The following is a 16,142-nucleotide window of genomic DNA, read 5'->3' as shown; positions in this document are numbered from 1 at the left end:
AACAGCCAACTGAGCTAGCAACCAGCTTGTCTTCGGGATGTGGGAGAAAATGTGAGCATCCGGGTAAAAACTGTGTGGTCACAGGGAGAACGTGCAAACTCCACATGGACAGCACCAGAGGCAAGGATTGGATCGATAGTGCTCCCAGAGGTGAGGAAAAGCCATTCCCTCCTCAGATGCTGCCTGCGCCAGTGAGTTCCTCCAGAACTTTGTGTTTTGTTTCATGATATGTGAAGTTGATTATGCGTGTGTGTGTGAGCCTTTGTGAAGATGCATGTTGATGAGGGATGGGTATAGATTTGTGAAAGATGTGTGTTACCACAGTGAAGGAAAAAAGGAGTGAGTGAAGGAGTATTTAAATGTCTGGCAGTGTATGTGAGAGGAGGAGCTTGCCGGTCGGTGGCAAGAAAAGCCTACGACACCCGGTATTCCCAGGCGGTCTCCCATCCAAGTACTGACCAGGCCCGAGCCTGCTTAGCTTCCGAGATCAGACGGGATCGGGCGTATTCAGGCTAGTATGGCCGTAGGCACAGAGTAGCAGCTTGTGCCCATACTTAACCTGCATCTACACTGCCTGCACACCAGTTTACACCACAATACAATATACAACACAAACTTTATTGTCATTGTGCAGTGTACAAGTACAGAGACAACGAAATGCAGTTAGCATCTTAACCAGAGTGCATGCGATGGAATAGTAAAACATATAATATATACAGTCATTCAGTAGCGGTAGTGGAAATTCCGGTGAGCGAGATCAGTCACTGATGGGAGGAGTGCCCGAGGGGGGGAGGGGGGGGGTGGGGTGTTGTAATATATAAGACAAGGGGGATGTTGTGAGGAGGAGTTGGCTGCGCCTAACGGCTGCGGCTCTCTGGCAGTCTGTTTGTCTTTTTTTCTTTTTTTTTTGTTTGTGTCGGTGTTGGGATGGTTTTTGTTTCTGTTTTTGGCTGTGTATGTGTGGGGGGGGGGTCGGTGTGTTGGGGGGGGGGGGTGGGGCGGGGGAAACCTTTCTTTTATTAGGTCTCTTCCCCAGGGCGCAGCTCGCCCGCGGGGCCTTCCATCGCCCGGCGCGGCTCGGCCGCTGGACTTAACATCGCCGGCGCGGCTCGGCCACGGGACGTTTCAGTGCCCTGTGCGGCTCGGCCGCGGGACTTAACATCGCCGGCGCGGCTCGGCTGCGGGACGTTTCAGTGCCCGGTGCGGCTCGGCCGCGGGACGTTTCGGTGCCCGGTGCGGCTCGGCCGCTGGACTTAACATCGCCCGGTGCGGCCGCGGGACGTTTCGGTGCCCGGGGCGGCTCGGCCGAGGGGCCTTCCATCCCCTTGCGGGGGCTGTGCGTGTCGGTTGCCTCGGTAGGGGTCGAGCTGCCTGTCCGTGGGTGTGGGGGGAGGAGAGGGGAAGTTTTATTGCCTCCATCACAGTGAGGGGGTGTTTGGAGTCACTGTGATGGATGTTTGTGTTGGGGTCGTGTGTCCTGTGTTCTTTTCTTTTTTTGCTGTGACTGCTGAAATTTCGTTCGGTGTTGTGCCGAGTGACAATAAAGTTTTGTTATGTTATATTGCTGGGACTACTTTGTGTATCCAAGAACTACTTTGTATGGCTGTGTATATAAGTGATGGGTGTGATTAGGCGGTCACTCTGGATCCAGGCGGCCTTGGAAGAAACAGCCTGGAGTACAAGCTGCACCATGATAACATTTTAAACATGTGCACTCGTGGTCCGTCCAGAGTCACAAGAAAGGTACAACAGGTACCGGACCACGAAGAACAACATGGTGGCAGCGGCTTGGTGTTTCGCCTAGGGAGGGAATGAAGCATGCCCGAGCAGAAAAGGTTAAAAAGAAGAAAAAAAAGAAAAAGAAAAAAAAAAGCCCTGAAGGGAAACAAAACAAAAGAAAAGTTTCCAGCTCGGTACGGGACGTTTGGAGTGCATCCCGACAGGGCCAGTGTGAGTTGGTATAGTTACCTGCTCAGTAGTCATTGGCGCAGAGTTGCCGACGTGACGCTGTAAGCTGCTGGGGGAGGTGCGTGTAGGCCCACGTCGCGCCCCAGCACCTGTGTAGGCCCGAGATTAGAAGCCTGCGACTGCTTCGCGGGGGAGACCCGACACACGGAGATGTGCGGTGACAGGGGAAGACCGACACCCACGGAGGTGTGCGGCGACCGGGGGAGCCCCGGAGGAGATCGACACCTACGGGGGACCGACCACCCGCGGAGGTGCAGCGGCCGGTAAGGCCGAGGCACTACATGCTTACCCAGGCGCATCGACCGTAGAGTCGGGACGGCCCTGGGCCCGAGGCAGCGGCAACGCGTTCGAATTTGAGCGGCAGCTGCCGGGAGCACCTGTGGGCGGGGCCAGGGAGCACCTGTGGGCGGGGCCAGCGGCAGCGCGTTCGAAAAGTTGAACGGCAGCTGCCGGGGAGCACTTGTGGGCGGGGCCAGCGCACCGCGATTTCAGCAGTGGCAGCCCAGCAGTGGCAGCCCAGCAATGGCAGCCCAGCAATGGCAGGCAAATCATGGTGGTGGAGCATCTAGAGCCTACACTACGTTTGATCTACACAGCACGTCTTCTTGAGGGGAAGATATGGAACAAAATGAATATTTTGTGTTTAATGACCTGTGTCGTGATCTGTGTAATGAAAGCTTAATGTATTATATTTGATGTTTTTGTATAAATGTATATATCTGTGGAGTGACCACACGGAGTGAGTGACCACACGGAGTGAGTGACCACACGGAGATGAGTGAAATTCCGCAGAGGAGTGACCACCATGATGGCGAAAAAAAGCAATTGTGTTTAGTTGTGTTATTGGTTTTGTTTGCAAAAAGCAATGGTGTTTTGCTTTTGTTTGTTAAATATATTTTAGCCCTCGAATGGTAAAGAAAACAATTTTATATAAGACAAGGGGGATGTTGTAATATATAAGACAAGGGGGATGTTGTGATATTGCTGGGACTACTTTGTGTATCCAAGAACTACTTTGTATGGCTGTGTATATAAGTGATGGGTGTGATTAGGCGGTCACTCTGGATCCAGATGACCACGGAATAAACAGCCTGGAGTTGAGCTCCAGCATTGTAACCTTTTATACACGTGTACTTGTGGTCCGTCCAGAGTCACTAAAGGTACAACAGGTACCGGACCACGAAGTACAACAGGGGGGGGGGGATGGCAACAATCACCGAAGCGCAGAGTTAAGTAAGGTAACGACCGCAGGAACTAAGCTGTTCCTGAACCTGCAGGTCCGGGAACGGAGAGACAGAGGAGGGTAAACAATCTGTGGTTGGGGTGAGAGCTGTCCTTGACGATGTAGCGCGCCCTTCGCAGACATCGCCTACTCTGGATAGACTCAATGGAGGGGAGTGAGGAACCAGTGATGCGTTGGGCAGTTTTCTCCAGTTTCACATCCTACACTAGAGCCAATTTACAGAAGCCAATTAACTCAAAAACCTGTATGTTTTAGGAATGTGGGAGGAAACCCACGTGGTCACAGGGAGAGAATGTGCAAACTCTGTACACACATCACCCATAGTCAGGACTTGATGAGGGTCTTTGGCGCTGTAAGACAGCAATTCTACAGCTGCGCCACTGTGTCTAAACGTATAAGATTATTAAGGGGTTGGACACGTTAGAGGCAAGAAACATGTTCCCAATGTTGGGGGAGTCCAGAACAAGGGGCCACAGTTTAAGAATAAGGGGTAGGCCATTTAGAACTGAGATGAGGAAAAACTTTTTCAGTCAGAGAGTTGTGAATCTGTGGAATTCTCTGCCCCAGAAGGCAGTGGAGGCCAATTCTCTGAATGCATTCAAGAGAGAGCTGGATAAAGCTCTTAAGGATACCGGAGTCATGGGGTATGGGGAGAAGGCAGGGACGGGGTAGTGATTGAGAATGATCAGCCATGATCACATTGAATGGCGGTGCTGGCTGGAAGGGCCGAATGGCCTCCTCCTGCACCTATTGTCTATTGTCTATTGTGTCCCCTCTAGAGTTTAAGGGGCAGACAGGGGAGGTGTGTAAGGTGAGTGGCTGAAAGTAAAAAGAATGACGGCAGAAGAGTTGTGGGCGTGTGTGTGTGTGCGCGCGTGCGTGCAGCTGGGCGGTGTGTACATGCAGGTTAAGTGTGGGCACAAGCAGCCACTCTGTCCCTACGGCCATATTAGCCTGAACACACCCAATCCCGTCTGATCTCGGAAGCTAAACAGGCTCAGGCCTGGTCAGTACTTGTGAGGACCTTGTCGAAGGCCTTCTGGAAGTCCAGATATAACACATCGACTGGTTCTCCCTTATCCACTCTACTAGTTATATCCTCGAAAAATTCTATAAGATTCGTCAGACATGATTTGCCTTTCATAAATCCATGCTGACTTTGTCCAATGATTTAACCACTTTCCAAATGTGCTGCTATCTATCCCATCTTTAATAACTGACTCTAGCATTTTCCCCACTACCGATGTTAGACTAACTGGTCTGTAATTCCCCGTTTTTTCCCTCCCTCCCTTTTTGAAAAGTGGGGTTACATTAGCTACCCTCCAATCCTCAGGAACTACTCCAGAATCTAAAGTGTTCGGCAAAACAGTTGCCGAGCCTAAACTGGGTCTCACCGGTGTAAATAATAAAGCAACAACAACAACCAAACGACATCAGTTGTAATGTACAACAGCCAACTGAGCTAGCAACCAGCTTGTCTTCGGGATGTGGGAGAAAATCTGAGCATCCAGGTAAAAACTGTTGTCACAGGGGGAACGTGCAAACTCCACATAGACAGCACCAGAGGCAAGGATTGGACCGATAGTGCTCCCAGAGGTGAGGAAAAGCCATTCCCTCCTCAGATGCTGCCTGCGCCAGTGAGTTCCTCCAGAACTTTGTGTCCAGTCATTCAGTAGCAGTAGTGGAAATACCGGTGAGCGAGATCAGTCACTGATGGGAGGAGTGCCCGAGGGGGGGGGGGGGGGGAGGGGGGATGGCAACAATCACCGAAGCGCAGAGTTAAGTAAGGTAACGACCGCAGGAACTAAGCTGTTCCTGAACCTGCAGGTCCGGGAACGGAGAGACCTGTAGCGCCTCCCAGATGGGAGGAGGGTAAACAATCTGTGGTTGGGGTGAGAGCTGTCCTTGACGATGTAGCGCGCCCTTCGCAGACATCGCCTACTCTGGATAGACTCAATGGAGGGGAGTGAGGAACCGGTGATGCGTTGGGCAGTTTTCTCCAGTTTCACATCCTACACTAGAGCCAATTTACAGAAGCCAATTAACTCAAAAACCTGTATGTTTTAGGAATGTGGGAGGAAACCCACGTGGTCACAGGGAGAGAATGTGCAAACTCTGTACACACATCACCCAAAGTCAGGACTTGATGAGGGTCTCTGGCGCTGTAAGACAGCAATTCTACAGCTGCGCCACTGTGTCTAAACGTATAAGATTATTAAGGGGTTGGACACGTTAGAGGCAGGAAACATGTTCCCAATGTTGGGGGAGTCCAGAACAAGGGGCCACAGTTTAAGAATAAGGGGTAGGCCATTTAGAACAGAGATGAGGAAAAACTTTTTCAGTCAGAGAGTTGTGAATCTGTGGAATTCTCTGCCTCAGAAGGCAGTGGAGGCCAATTCTCTGAATGCATTCAAGAGAGAGTTAGATAGAGCTCTTAAGGATAGCGGAGGCAGGGGGTACGGGGAGAAGGCAGGAACGGGGTACTGATTGAGAATGATCAGCCATGATCACATTGAATGGCGGTGCTGGCTGGAAGGGCCGAATGGCCTCCTCCTGCACCTATTGTCTATTGTCTATTCCCCAGCTCATTCCTTTTTCCTTTACTACTGCAACACTCATCTTTCAAAAATCTAGAGTGGCGGCACGGTGGCACAGCGGCAGAGTTGTTGCCTTACAGCTCTTGCAGCACTGGAGACCCAGGTTCCATCTCGACGATGGGTGCTGTCTGTACGGAGTCATAGAAACATAGAAAAATATGTACAGGAGTAGGCCATTCGGCCCTTCGAGCCTGCACCGCCATCCAATATGATCATGGCTGATCATCCAACTCAGTATCCCGTACCTGCCTTCTCTCCATACCCCCTGATCCCTTTAGCCACAAGGGCCACATCTAACTCCCTCTTAAATATAGCCAATGAACTGGCCTCAACTACCTTCTGTGGCAGAGAATTCCACAGATTCACCACTCTCTGTGTGAAAAAAAACTTTCTCATCTCGGTCCTAAAAGACTTCCCCCTTATCCTTAAACTGTGACCCCTTGTTCTGGACTTCCCCAACATCGGGAACAATCTTCCTGCATCTAGCCTGTCCAACCCCTTAAGAATTTTGTAAGTTTCTATAAGATCCCCCCTCAATCTTCTAAATTCCAGCGAGTACAAGCCGAGTCTATCCAGTCTTTCTTCATATGAAAGTCCTGCCATCCCAGGAATCAATCTGGTGATCCTTCTCTGTACTCCCTCTACGGCAAGAATGTCTTTCCTCAGATTAGGAGACCAAAACTGTACGCAATACTCCAGGTGTGGTCTCACCAATGCCTTGTACAACTGCAGCAGAACCTCCCTGCTCCTATACTCAAATCCCCTCGCTATGAATGCCAACATACCATTCGCTTTCTTCACTGCCTGCTGCACCTGCATGCCTACTTTCAATGACTGGTGTACCACGACACCCAGGTCTCGTTGCATCTCCCCTTCTCCTAATCGGCCACCATTCAGGTAATACTCTGCTTTCCTGTTCTTGCCACCAAAGTGGATAACCTCACATTTATCCACATTATACTGCATCTGCCATGCCTTTGCCCACTCACCTAACCAAGTCACGTTGCAGCCTCCTAGCATCCTCCTCACAGCTAACACTGCCCCCCAGCTTCGTGTCATCCGCAAACTTGGAGATGTTGCATTCAATTCCCTCGTCCAAATCATTAATATATATTGTAAATAGCTGGGTTCCCAGCACAGAGCCTTGCGGTACCCCACTAGTCACTGCCTGCCATTCTGAAAAGGACCCGTTTATTTCTACTCTTTGCTTCTTGTCTGCCAGCCAGTTCTCTATCCACATCAATACTGAACCCACAATACCGTGTGCTTTAAGTTTGCATACTAATCTCTTATGTGGGACCTTGTCGAAAGCCTTCTGGAAGTCCAGATATAACACATCCACTGGTTCTCCCTTATCCACTCTACTAGTTACATCCTCGAAAAATTCTATAAGATTCGTCAGACATGATTTACCTTTCATAAATCCATGCTGACTTTGTCCAATGATTTCACCACTTTCCAAATGTGCTGCTATCTATCCCATCTTTAATAACTGACTCTAGCATTTTCCCCACTACCGATGTTAGACTAACTGGTCTGTAATTCCCCGTTTTCTCTCTCCCTCCCTTTTTGAAAAGTGGGGTTACATTAGCTACCCTCCAATCCTCAGGCACTACTCCAGAATCTAAAGTGTTCGGCAAAACAGTTGCCGAGCCTAAACTGGGTCTCACCGGTGTAAATAATAAAGCAACAACAACAACAACCAAACTACATAAGTTGTAATGTACAACAGCCAACTGAGCTAGCAACCAGCTTGTCTTCGGGATGTGGGAGAAAATCTGAGCATCCGGGTAAAAACTGTGTGGTCACAGGGAGAACGTGCAAACTCCACATGGACAGCACCAGAGGCAAGGATTGGATCGATAGTGCTCCCAGAGGTGAGGAAAGCCATTCCCTCCTCAGATGCTGCCTGCGCCAGTGAGTTCCGCCAGAACTTTGTGTTTTGTTTCATGATATGTGAAGTTGATTATGCGTGCGTGTGTGTGTGTGTGTGAGCCTTTGTGAAGATGCATGTTGATGAGGGATGGGTATAGATTTGTGAAAGATGTGTGTTACCACAGTGAAGGAAAAAAGGAGTGAGTGAAGGAGTATTTAAATGTCTGGCAGTGTATGTGAGAGGAGGAGCTTGCCGGTCGGTGGCAAGAAAAGCCTACGACACCCGGTATTCCCAGGCGGTCTCCCATCCAAGTACTGACCAGGCCCGAGCCTGCTTAGCTTCCGAGATCAGACGGGATCGGGCGTATTCAGGCTAGTATGGCCGTAGGCACAGAGTAGCAGCTTGTGCCCACACTTAACCTGCATCTACACTGCCTGCACACCAGTTTACACCACAATACAATATACAACACAAACTTTATTGTCATTGTGCAGTGTACAAGTACAGAGACAACGAAATGCAGTTAGCATCTTAACCAGAGTGCATGCGATGGAATAGTAAAACATATAATATATACAGTCATTCAGTAGCAGTAGTGGAAATTCCGGTGAGCGAGATCAGTCACTGATGGGAGGAGTGCCCGAGGGGGGGGGAGGGGGGATGGCAACAATCACCGAAGCGCAGAGTTAAGTAAGGTAACGACCGCAGGAACTAAGCTGTTCCTGAACCTGCAGGTCCGGGAACGGAGAGCCCTGTAGCGCCTCCCAGATGGGAGGAGGGTAAACAATCTGTGGTTGGGGTGAGAGCTGTCCTTGATGATGTAGCGCGCCCTTCGCAGACATCGCCTACTCTGGATAGACTCAATGGAGGGGAGTGAGGAACCGGTGATGCGTTGGGCAGTTTTCTCCAGTTTCACATCCTACACTAGAGCCAATTTACAGAAGCCAATTAACTCAAAAACCTGTATGTTTTAGGAATGTGGGAGGAAACCCACGTGGTCACAGGGAGAGAATGTGCAAACTCTGTACACACATCACCCATAGTCAGGACTTGATGAGGGTCTCTGGCGCTGTAAGACAGCAATTCTACAGCTGCGCCACTGTGTCTAAACGTATAAGATTATTAAGGGGTTGGACACGTTAGAGGTAGGAAACATGTTCCCAATGTTGGGGGAGTCCAGAACAAGGGGCCACAGTTTAAGAATAAGGGGTAGGCCATTTAGAACTGAGATGAGGAAAAACTTTTTCAGTCAGAGAGTTGTGAATCTGTGGAATTCTCTGCCTCAGAAGGCAGTGGAGGCCAATTCTCTGAATGCATTCAAGAGAGAGCTGGATAGAGCTCTTAAGGATAGCGGAGTCATGGGGTATGGGGAGAAGGCAGGAACGGGGTAGTGATTGAGAATGATCAGCCATGATCACATTGAATGGCGGTGCTGGCTGGAAGGGCCGAATGGCCTCCTCCTGCACCTATTGTCTATTGTCTATTGTGTCCCCTCTAGAGTTTAAGGGGCAGACAGGGGAGGTGTGTAAGGTGAGTGGCTGAAAGTAAAGAATGACGGCAGAAGAGTTGTGGGCGTGTGTGTGTGCGTGCGTGCGTGCAGCTGGGCGGTGTGTACATGCAGGTTAAGTGTGGGCACAAGCAGCCACTCTGTCCCTACGGCCATACTAGCCTGAACACACCCGATCCCGTCTGATCTCGGAAGCTAAACAGGCTCAGGCCTGGTCAGTACTTGTGAGGACCTTGTCGAAGGCCTTCTGGAAGTCCAGATGTAACACATCGACTGGTTCTCCCTTATCCACTCTACTAGTTACATCCTCGAAAAATTCTATAAGATTCGTCAGACATGATTTGCCTTTCTTAATCCATGCTGACTTTGTCCAATGATTTCACCACTTTCCAAATGTGCTGCTATCTATCCCATCTTTAATAACTGACTCTAGCATTTTCCCCACTACGATGTTAGACTAACTGGTCTGTAATTCCCCGTTTTCTCCCTCCCTCCCTTTTTGAAAAGTGGGGTTACATTAGCTACCCTCCAATCCTCAGGAACTACTCCAGAATCTAAAGTGTTCGGCAAAACAGTTGCCGAGCCTAAACTGGGTCTCACCGGTGTAAATAATAAAGCAACAACAACAACCAAACGACATCAGTTGTAATGTACAACAGCCAACTGAGCTAGCAACCAGCTTGTCTTCGGGATGTGGGAGAAAATCTGAGCATCCAGGTAAAAACTGTGTTGTCACAGGGGGAACGTGCAAACTCCACATAGACAGCACCAGAGGCAAGGATTGGACCGATAGTGCTCCCAGAGGTGAGGAAAAGCCATTCCCTCCTCAGATGCTGCCTGCGCCAGTGAGTTCCGCCAGAACTTTGTGTTTTGTTTCATGATATGTGAAGTTGATTATGCGTGTGTATGTGAGCCTTTGTGAAGATGCATGTTGATGAGGGATGGGTATGGATTTGTGAAAGATGTGTGTTACCACAGTAAAGGAAAAAAGGAGTGAGTGAAGGAGTATTTAAATGTTTGGCAGTGTATGTGAGAGGAGGAGCTTGCCGGTCGGTGGCAAGAAAAGCCTACGACACCCGGTATTCCCAGGCGGTCTCCCATCCAAGTACTGACCAGGCCCGAGCCTGCTTAGCTTCCGAGATCAGACGGGATCGGGCGTATTCAGGCTAGTATGGCCGTAGGCACATAGTAGCAGCTTGTGCCCACACTTAACCTGCATCTACACTGCCTGCACACCAGTTTACACCACAATACAATATACAACACAAACTTTATTGTCATTGTGCAGTGTACAAGTACAGAGACAACGAAATGCAGTTAGCATCTTAACCAGAGTGCATGCGATGGAATAGTAAAACATATAATATATCCAGTCATTCAGTTGCGGTAGTGGAAATTCCGGTGAGCGAGATCAGTCACTGATGGGAGGAGTGCCCGAGGGGGGGGGGAGGGGGGATGGCAACAATCACCGAAGCGCAGAGTTAAGTAAGGTAACGACCGCAGGAACTAAGCTGTTCCTGAACCTGCAGGTCCGGGAACGGAGAGACCTGTAGCGCCTCCCAGATGGGAGGAGGGTAAACAATCTGTGGTTGGGGTGAGAGCTGTCCTTGACGATGTAGCGCGCCCTTCGCAGACATCGCCTACTCTGGATAGACTCAATGGAGGGGAGTGAGGAACCGGTGATGCGTTGGGCAGTTTTCTCCAGTTTCACATCCTACACTAGAGCCAATTTACAGAAGCCAATTAACTCAAAAACCTGTATGTTTTAGGAATGTGGGAGGAAACCCACGTGGTCACAGGGAGAGAATGTGCAAACTCTGTACAGACATCACCCGTAGTCAGAACTTGATGAGGGTCTCTGGCGCTGTAAGACAGCAATTCTACAGCTGCGCCACTGTTTTGAAACGTATAAGATTATTAAGGGGTTGGACACGTTAGAGGCAGGAAATATGTTCCCAGTGTTGGGGTAGTCCAGAACAAGGGGCCACAGTTTAAGAATAAGGGGTAGGCCATTTAGAATCTGTGGAGTTGTGAATCTGTGGAATTCTCCGCCTCAGAAGGCAGTGGAGGCCAATTCTCTGAATGCATTCAAGAGAGAGCTAGATAGAGCTCTTTAGGATAGCGGACTCAGGGGGTATGGGGAGAAGGCAGGAACGGGGTACTGATTGAGAATGATCAGCCATGATCACATTGAATGGCGGTGCTGGCTGGAAGGGCCGAATGGCCTCCTCCTGCACCTATTGTCTATTGTCTATTCCCCAGCTCATTCCTTTTTCCTTCACTACTGCAACACTCATCTTTCAAAAATCTAGAGTGGCGGCACGGTGGCACAGCGGCAGAGTTGTTGCCTTACAGCTCTTGCAGCACTGGAGACCCAGGTTCCATCTCGATGATGGGTGCTGTCTGTACGGAGTCATAGAAACATAGAAAAATATGTACAGGAGTAGGCCATTCGGCCCTTCGAGCCTGCACCGCCATCCAATATGATCATGGCTGATCATCCAACTCAGTATCCCGTACCTGCCTTCTTTCCATACCCCCTGATCCCTTTAGCCACAAGGGCCACATCTAACTCCCTCTTAAATATAGCCAATGAACTGGCCTCAACTACCTTCTGTGGCAGAGAATTCCACAGATTCACCACTCTCTGTGTGAAAAAAAACTTTCTCATCTCGGTCCTAAAAGACTTCCCCCTTATCCTTAAACTGTGACCCCTTGTTCTGGACTTCCCCAACATCGGGAACAATCTTCCTGCATCTAGCCTGTCCAACCCCTTAAGAATTTTGTAAGTTTCTATAAGATCCCCCCTCAATCTTCTAAATTCCAGCGAGTACAAGCCGAGTCTATCCAGTCTTTCTTCATATGAAAGTCCTGCCATCCCAGGAATCAATCTGGTGAACCTTCTCTGTACTCCCTCTATGGCAAGAATGTCTTTCCTCAGATTAGGAGACCAAAACTGTACGCAATACTCCAGGTGTGGTCTCACCAATGCCCTGTACAACTGCAGCAGAACCTCCCTGCTCCTATACTCAAATCCCCTCGCTATGAATGCCAACATACCATTCGCTTTCTTCACTGCCTGCTGCACCTGCATGCCTACTTTCAATGACTGGTGTACCACGACACCCAGGTCTCGTTGCATCTCCCCTTCTCCTAATCGGCCACCATTCAGATAATAGTCTGCTTTCCTGTTCTTGCCACCAAAGTGGATAACCTCACATTTATCCACATTATACTGCATCTGCCATGCCTTTGCCCACTCACCCAACCTATCCAAGTCACGTTGCAGCCTCCTTGCATCCTCCTCACAGCTAACACTGCCCCCCAGCTTCGTGCCATCCGCAAACTTGGAGATGTTGCATTCAATTCCCTCGTCCAAATCATTAATATATATTGTAAATAGCTGGGGTCCCAGCAATGAGCCTTGCGGTACCCCACTAGTCACTGCCTGCCATTCTGAAAAGGACCCGTTTATTCCTACTCTTTGCTTCTTGTCTGCCAGCCAGCCAGTTCTCTATCCACATCAATACTGAACCCTCAATACCGTGTGCTTTAAGTTTTTGCATACTAATCTCTTATGTGGGACCTTGTCGAAAGCTTTCTGGAAGTCCAGATATAACACATCCACTGGTTCTCCCTTATCCACTCTACTAGTTACATCCTCGAAAATTTTTCCTTTACAAACTCCACTGGCTCCCCATCCCCCAGAGAATCCAATACAAAATCCTCCTCATGACCTACAAAGCCCTCCATAATCTGGCCCCATCCTACCTGACTGACCTCCTCCACAGGCACACTCCCACCTGCACCCTCCGCTCTGCTGCTGCCAATCTCCTGTCCCCCCCCATCCGGACCAAACTCAGATCCTGGGGGGACAGGGCTTTCTCCATCGCTGCTCCCACCCTATCGAACTCACTACCCCAAACCGTCAGAGACTCCTCCTCACTCACCACAACCTTCAACCACTGAAGGTCACCTCATCTTCTGTCTCCTTTCTCTGTTCGTTTACTTATTTATCTATTTATTCACTTCTCTATGTTCTAGAAATCCCTGTAAAGCGTCTTTGAGTGTTTGAAAAGCGCTATATAAATGTAATGCATTATTATTATTATTATTATAAATCCATGCTGACTTTGTCCAATGATTTCACCACTTTCCAAATGTGCTGCTATCTATCCCATCTTTAATAACTGACTCTAGCATTTTCCCCACTACGATGTTAGACTAACTGGTCTGTAATTCCCCGTTTTCTCTCTCCCTCCCTTTTTGAAAAGTGGGGTTACATTAGCTACCCTCCAATCCTCAGGAACTACTCCAGAATCTAAAGTGTTCGGCAAAACAGTTGCCGAGCCTAAACTGGGTCTCACCGGTGTAAATAATAAAGCAACAACAACAACCAAACGACATCAGTAGTAATGTACAACAGCCAACTGAGCTAGCAACCAGCTTGTCTTCGGGATGTGGGAGAAAATCTGAGCATCCGGGTAAAAACTGTGTGGTCACAGGGCGAACGTGCAAACTCCACATGGACAGCACCAGAGGCAAGGATTGGATTGTTCTTCCTCATCTCCGTTCTAAATGGCCTACCCCTTATTCTTAAACTGTGGCCCCTTGTTCTGGACTCCCCCAACATTGTTATCTGCCTCTAATGTGTCCAATCCCCTAATTATCTTATATGTTTCAATAAGATCCCCCCTCATCCTTCTAAATTCCAGTGTATACAAGCCCAATCGCTCCAGCCTTTCAACATACGACAATCCCGACATTCCGGGAATTAACCTAGTGAACCTACGCTGCACGCCCTCCATAGCAAGAATATCCTTCCTCAAATTTGGAGACCAAAACTGCACACAGTACTCCAGGTGCGGTCTCACCAGGGCCCGGTACAACTGTAGAAGGACCTCTTTGCTCCTATACTCAACTCCTCTTGTTACGAAGGCCAACATTCCATTGGCTTTCTTCACTGCCTGCTGTACCTGCATGCTTCCTTTCATTGACTGATGCACTAGGACACCCAGATCTCGTTGAACTCCCCCTCCTCCTAACTTGACACCATTCAGATAATAATCTGCCTTTCTATTCTTACTTCCAAAGTGAATAACCTCACACTTATCTACATTAAACTGCATCTGCCATGTATCCGCCCACTCACACAACCTGTCCAAGTCACCCTGCAGCCTTATTGCATCTTCCTCACAATTCACACTACCCCCCAACTTAGTATCATCTGCAAATTTCCTAATGGTACTTTTAATCCCTTCGTCTAAGTCATTAATGTATATCGTAAATAGCTGGGGTCCCAGCACCGAACCTTGCGGTACCCCACTGGTCACTGCCTGCCATTCCGAAAGGGACCCATTTATCCCCACTCTTTGCTTTCTGTCTGTCAACCAATTTTCTATCCATGTCAGTACCCTACCCCCAATACTATGTGCCCTAATTTTGCCCACTAATCTCCTATGTGGGACCTTGTCGAAGGCTTTCTGAAAGTCGAGGTACACCACATCCACTGACTCTCCCTTGTCAATTTTCCTAGTTACATCCTCAAAAAATTCCAGTAGATTTGTCAAGCATGATTTCCCCTTCGTAAATCCATGCTGACTCGGAATGATCCCGTTACTGCTATCCAAATGCTCAGCAATTTCGTCTTGGTGGTCACTCCTCTGCGGAATTTCACTCATCGCCGGGTGGTCACTCAACTCCGGGTGGTCACTCACACCGTGTGGTCACTCCACAGATATATACATTTATACAAAAACATCAAATATAATACATTAAGGTTTCATTACACAGATCACTACACAGGTCATTAAACACAAAATATTCATTTTGTTCCATATCTTCCCCTCAAGAAGACGTGCTGTGTAGATCAAACGTAGTGTAGGCTCTAGATGCTCCACCACCATGATTTGCCTGGCACTGCTGGGCTGCCACTGCTGGGCTGGCACTGCTGGGCTGCCACTGCTGGCCTGCCACTGCTGGGCTCTCACTGCTGGGCTGCCACTGCTGAAATCGCAGTGCGCTGGCCTCGCCCACAAGTGCTCCCCGGCAGCTGCCGTTCAACTTTTCGAACGCGCTGCCGCTGGCCCCGCCCACAGGTGCTCCCCGGCCCCGCCCACAGGTGCTCCCGGCAGCTGCCGCTCAAATTCGAACGCGTTGCCGCTGCCTCGGGCCCAGGGCCGTCCCGACTCTACGGTCGACGCGCCTGGGTAAGCATGTAGTGCCTCGGCCTTACCGGCCGCTGCACCTCCGCGGGTGGTCGGTCCCTCCAGTCGCCGACCCCCTCCGGTCGCCGCACACCTCCGTAGGTGTCAGTCTCCTCTGGGGCTCCCCCGGTTGCCGCACACCTCCGTGGGTGTCGGTCTTCCCCTGTCACCGCACATCTCCGTGTGTCGGGTCTCCCGGTCTCTCCCCCGCGAAGCAGTCGCAGGCTTCTAATCTCGGGCCTACACAGGTGCTGGGGCGCGACGTGGGCCTACACGCACCTCCCCCAGCAGCTTACAGCGTCACGTCGGCAACTCGGCGCCGACTACTGAGCAGGTAACTATACCAACTCACACTGGCCCTGTCGGGATGCACTCCAAACGTCCCGTACCGAGCTGGAAACTTTTCTTTTGTTTTGTTTCCCTTCAGGGCTTTTATTTTTCTTTTTCTTTTTTTTCTTCTTTTTAACCTTTTCTGCTCGGGCATGCTTCATTCCCTCCCTAGGCGAAACACCAAGCCGCTGCCACCATGTTGTTCTTCGTGGTCCGGTACCTGTTGTACCTTTCTTGTGACTCTGGACGGACCACGAGTGCACATGTTTAAAATGTTATCATGGTGCAGCTTGTACTCCAGGCTGTTTCTTCCAAGGCCGCCTGGATCCAGAGTGACCGCCTAATCACACCCATCACTTATATACACAGCCATACAAAGTAGTTCTTGGATACACAAAGTAGTCCCAGCAATATA

The 16,142-nt window shown here is 49.7% G+C and overlaps 3 non-coding genes across 3 annotated transcripts; all 3 read right to left on the bottom strand.

Moving 5' to 3' along the window:
* Nucleotides 1–410: 410 nt before the first annotated feature.
* Nucleotides 411–529, bottom strand: LOC144591174 (5S ribosomal RNA). Its single transcript, XR_013546724.1, has one exon. It is a non-coding gene; the product is annotated as a 5S ribosomal RNA (ribosomal RNA).
* Nucleotides 530–7,954: 7,425 nt separating this feature from the next.
* LOC144591173 (5S ribosomal RNA) lies at nucleotides 7,955–8,073 on the bottom strand. Its single transcript, XR_013546723.1, has one exon. It is a non-coding gene; the product is annotated as a 5S ribosomal RNA (ribosomal RNA).
* Nucleotides 8,074–10,255: 2,182 nt separating this feature from the next.
* LOC144591172 (5S ribosomal RNA) lies at nucleotides 10,256–10,374 on the bottom strand. The gene has a single exon (XR_013546722.1). It is a non-coding gene; the product is annotated as a 5S ribosomal RNA (ribosomal RNA).
* Nucleotides 10,375–16,142: the final 5,768 nt, after the last annotated feature.

The sequence above is a fragment of the Rhinoraja longicauda genome, unplaced genomic scaffold (assembly GCF_053455715.1).
Source record: "Rhinoraja longicauda isolate Sanriku21f unplaced genomic scaffold, sRhiLon1.1 Scf000633, whole genome shotgun sequence".
In the NCBI taxonomy this organism is placed as follows: domain Eukaryota; kingdom Metazoa; phylum Chordata; class Chondrichthyes; order Rajiformes; family Arhynchobatidae; genus Rhinoraja; species Rhinoraja longicauda.
The sequence above is the reverse complement of the archived record's forward strand: the minus strand, read 5'-3'. Positions and strand labels throughout refer to the sequence as shown.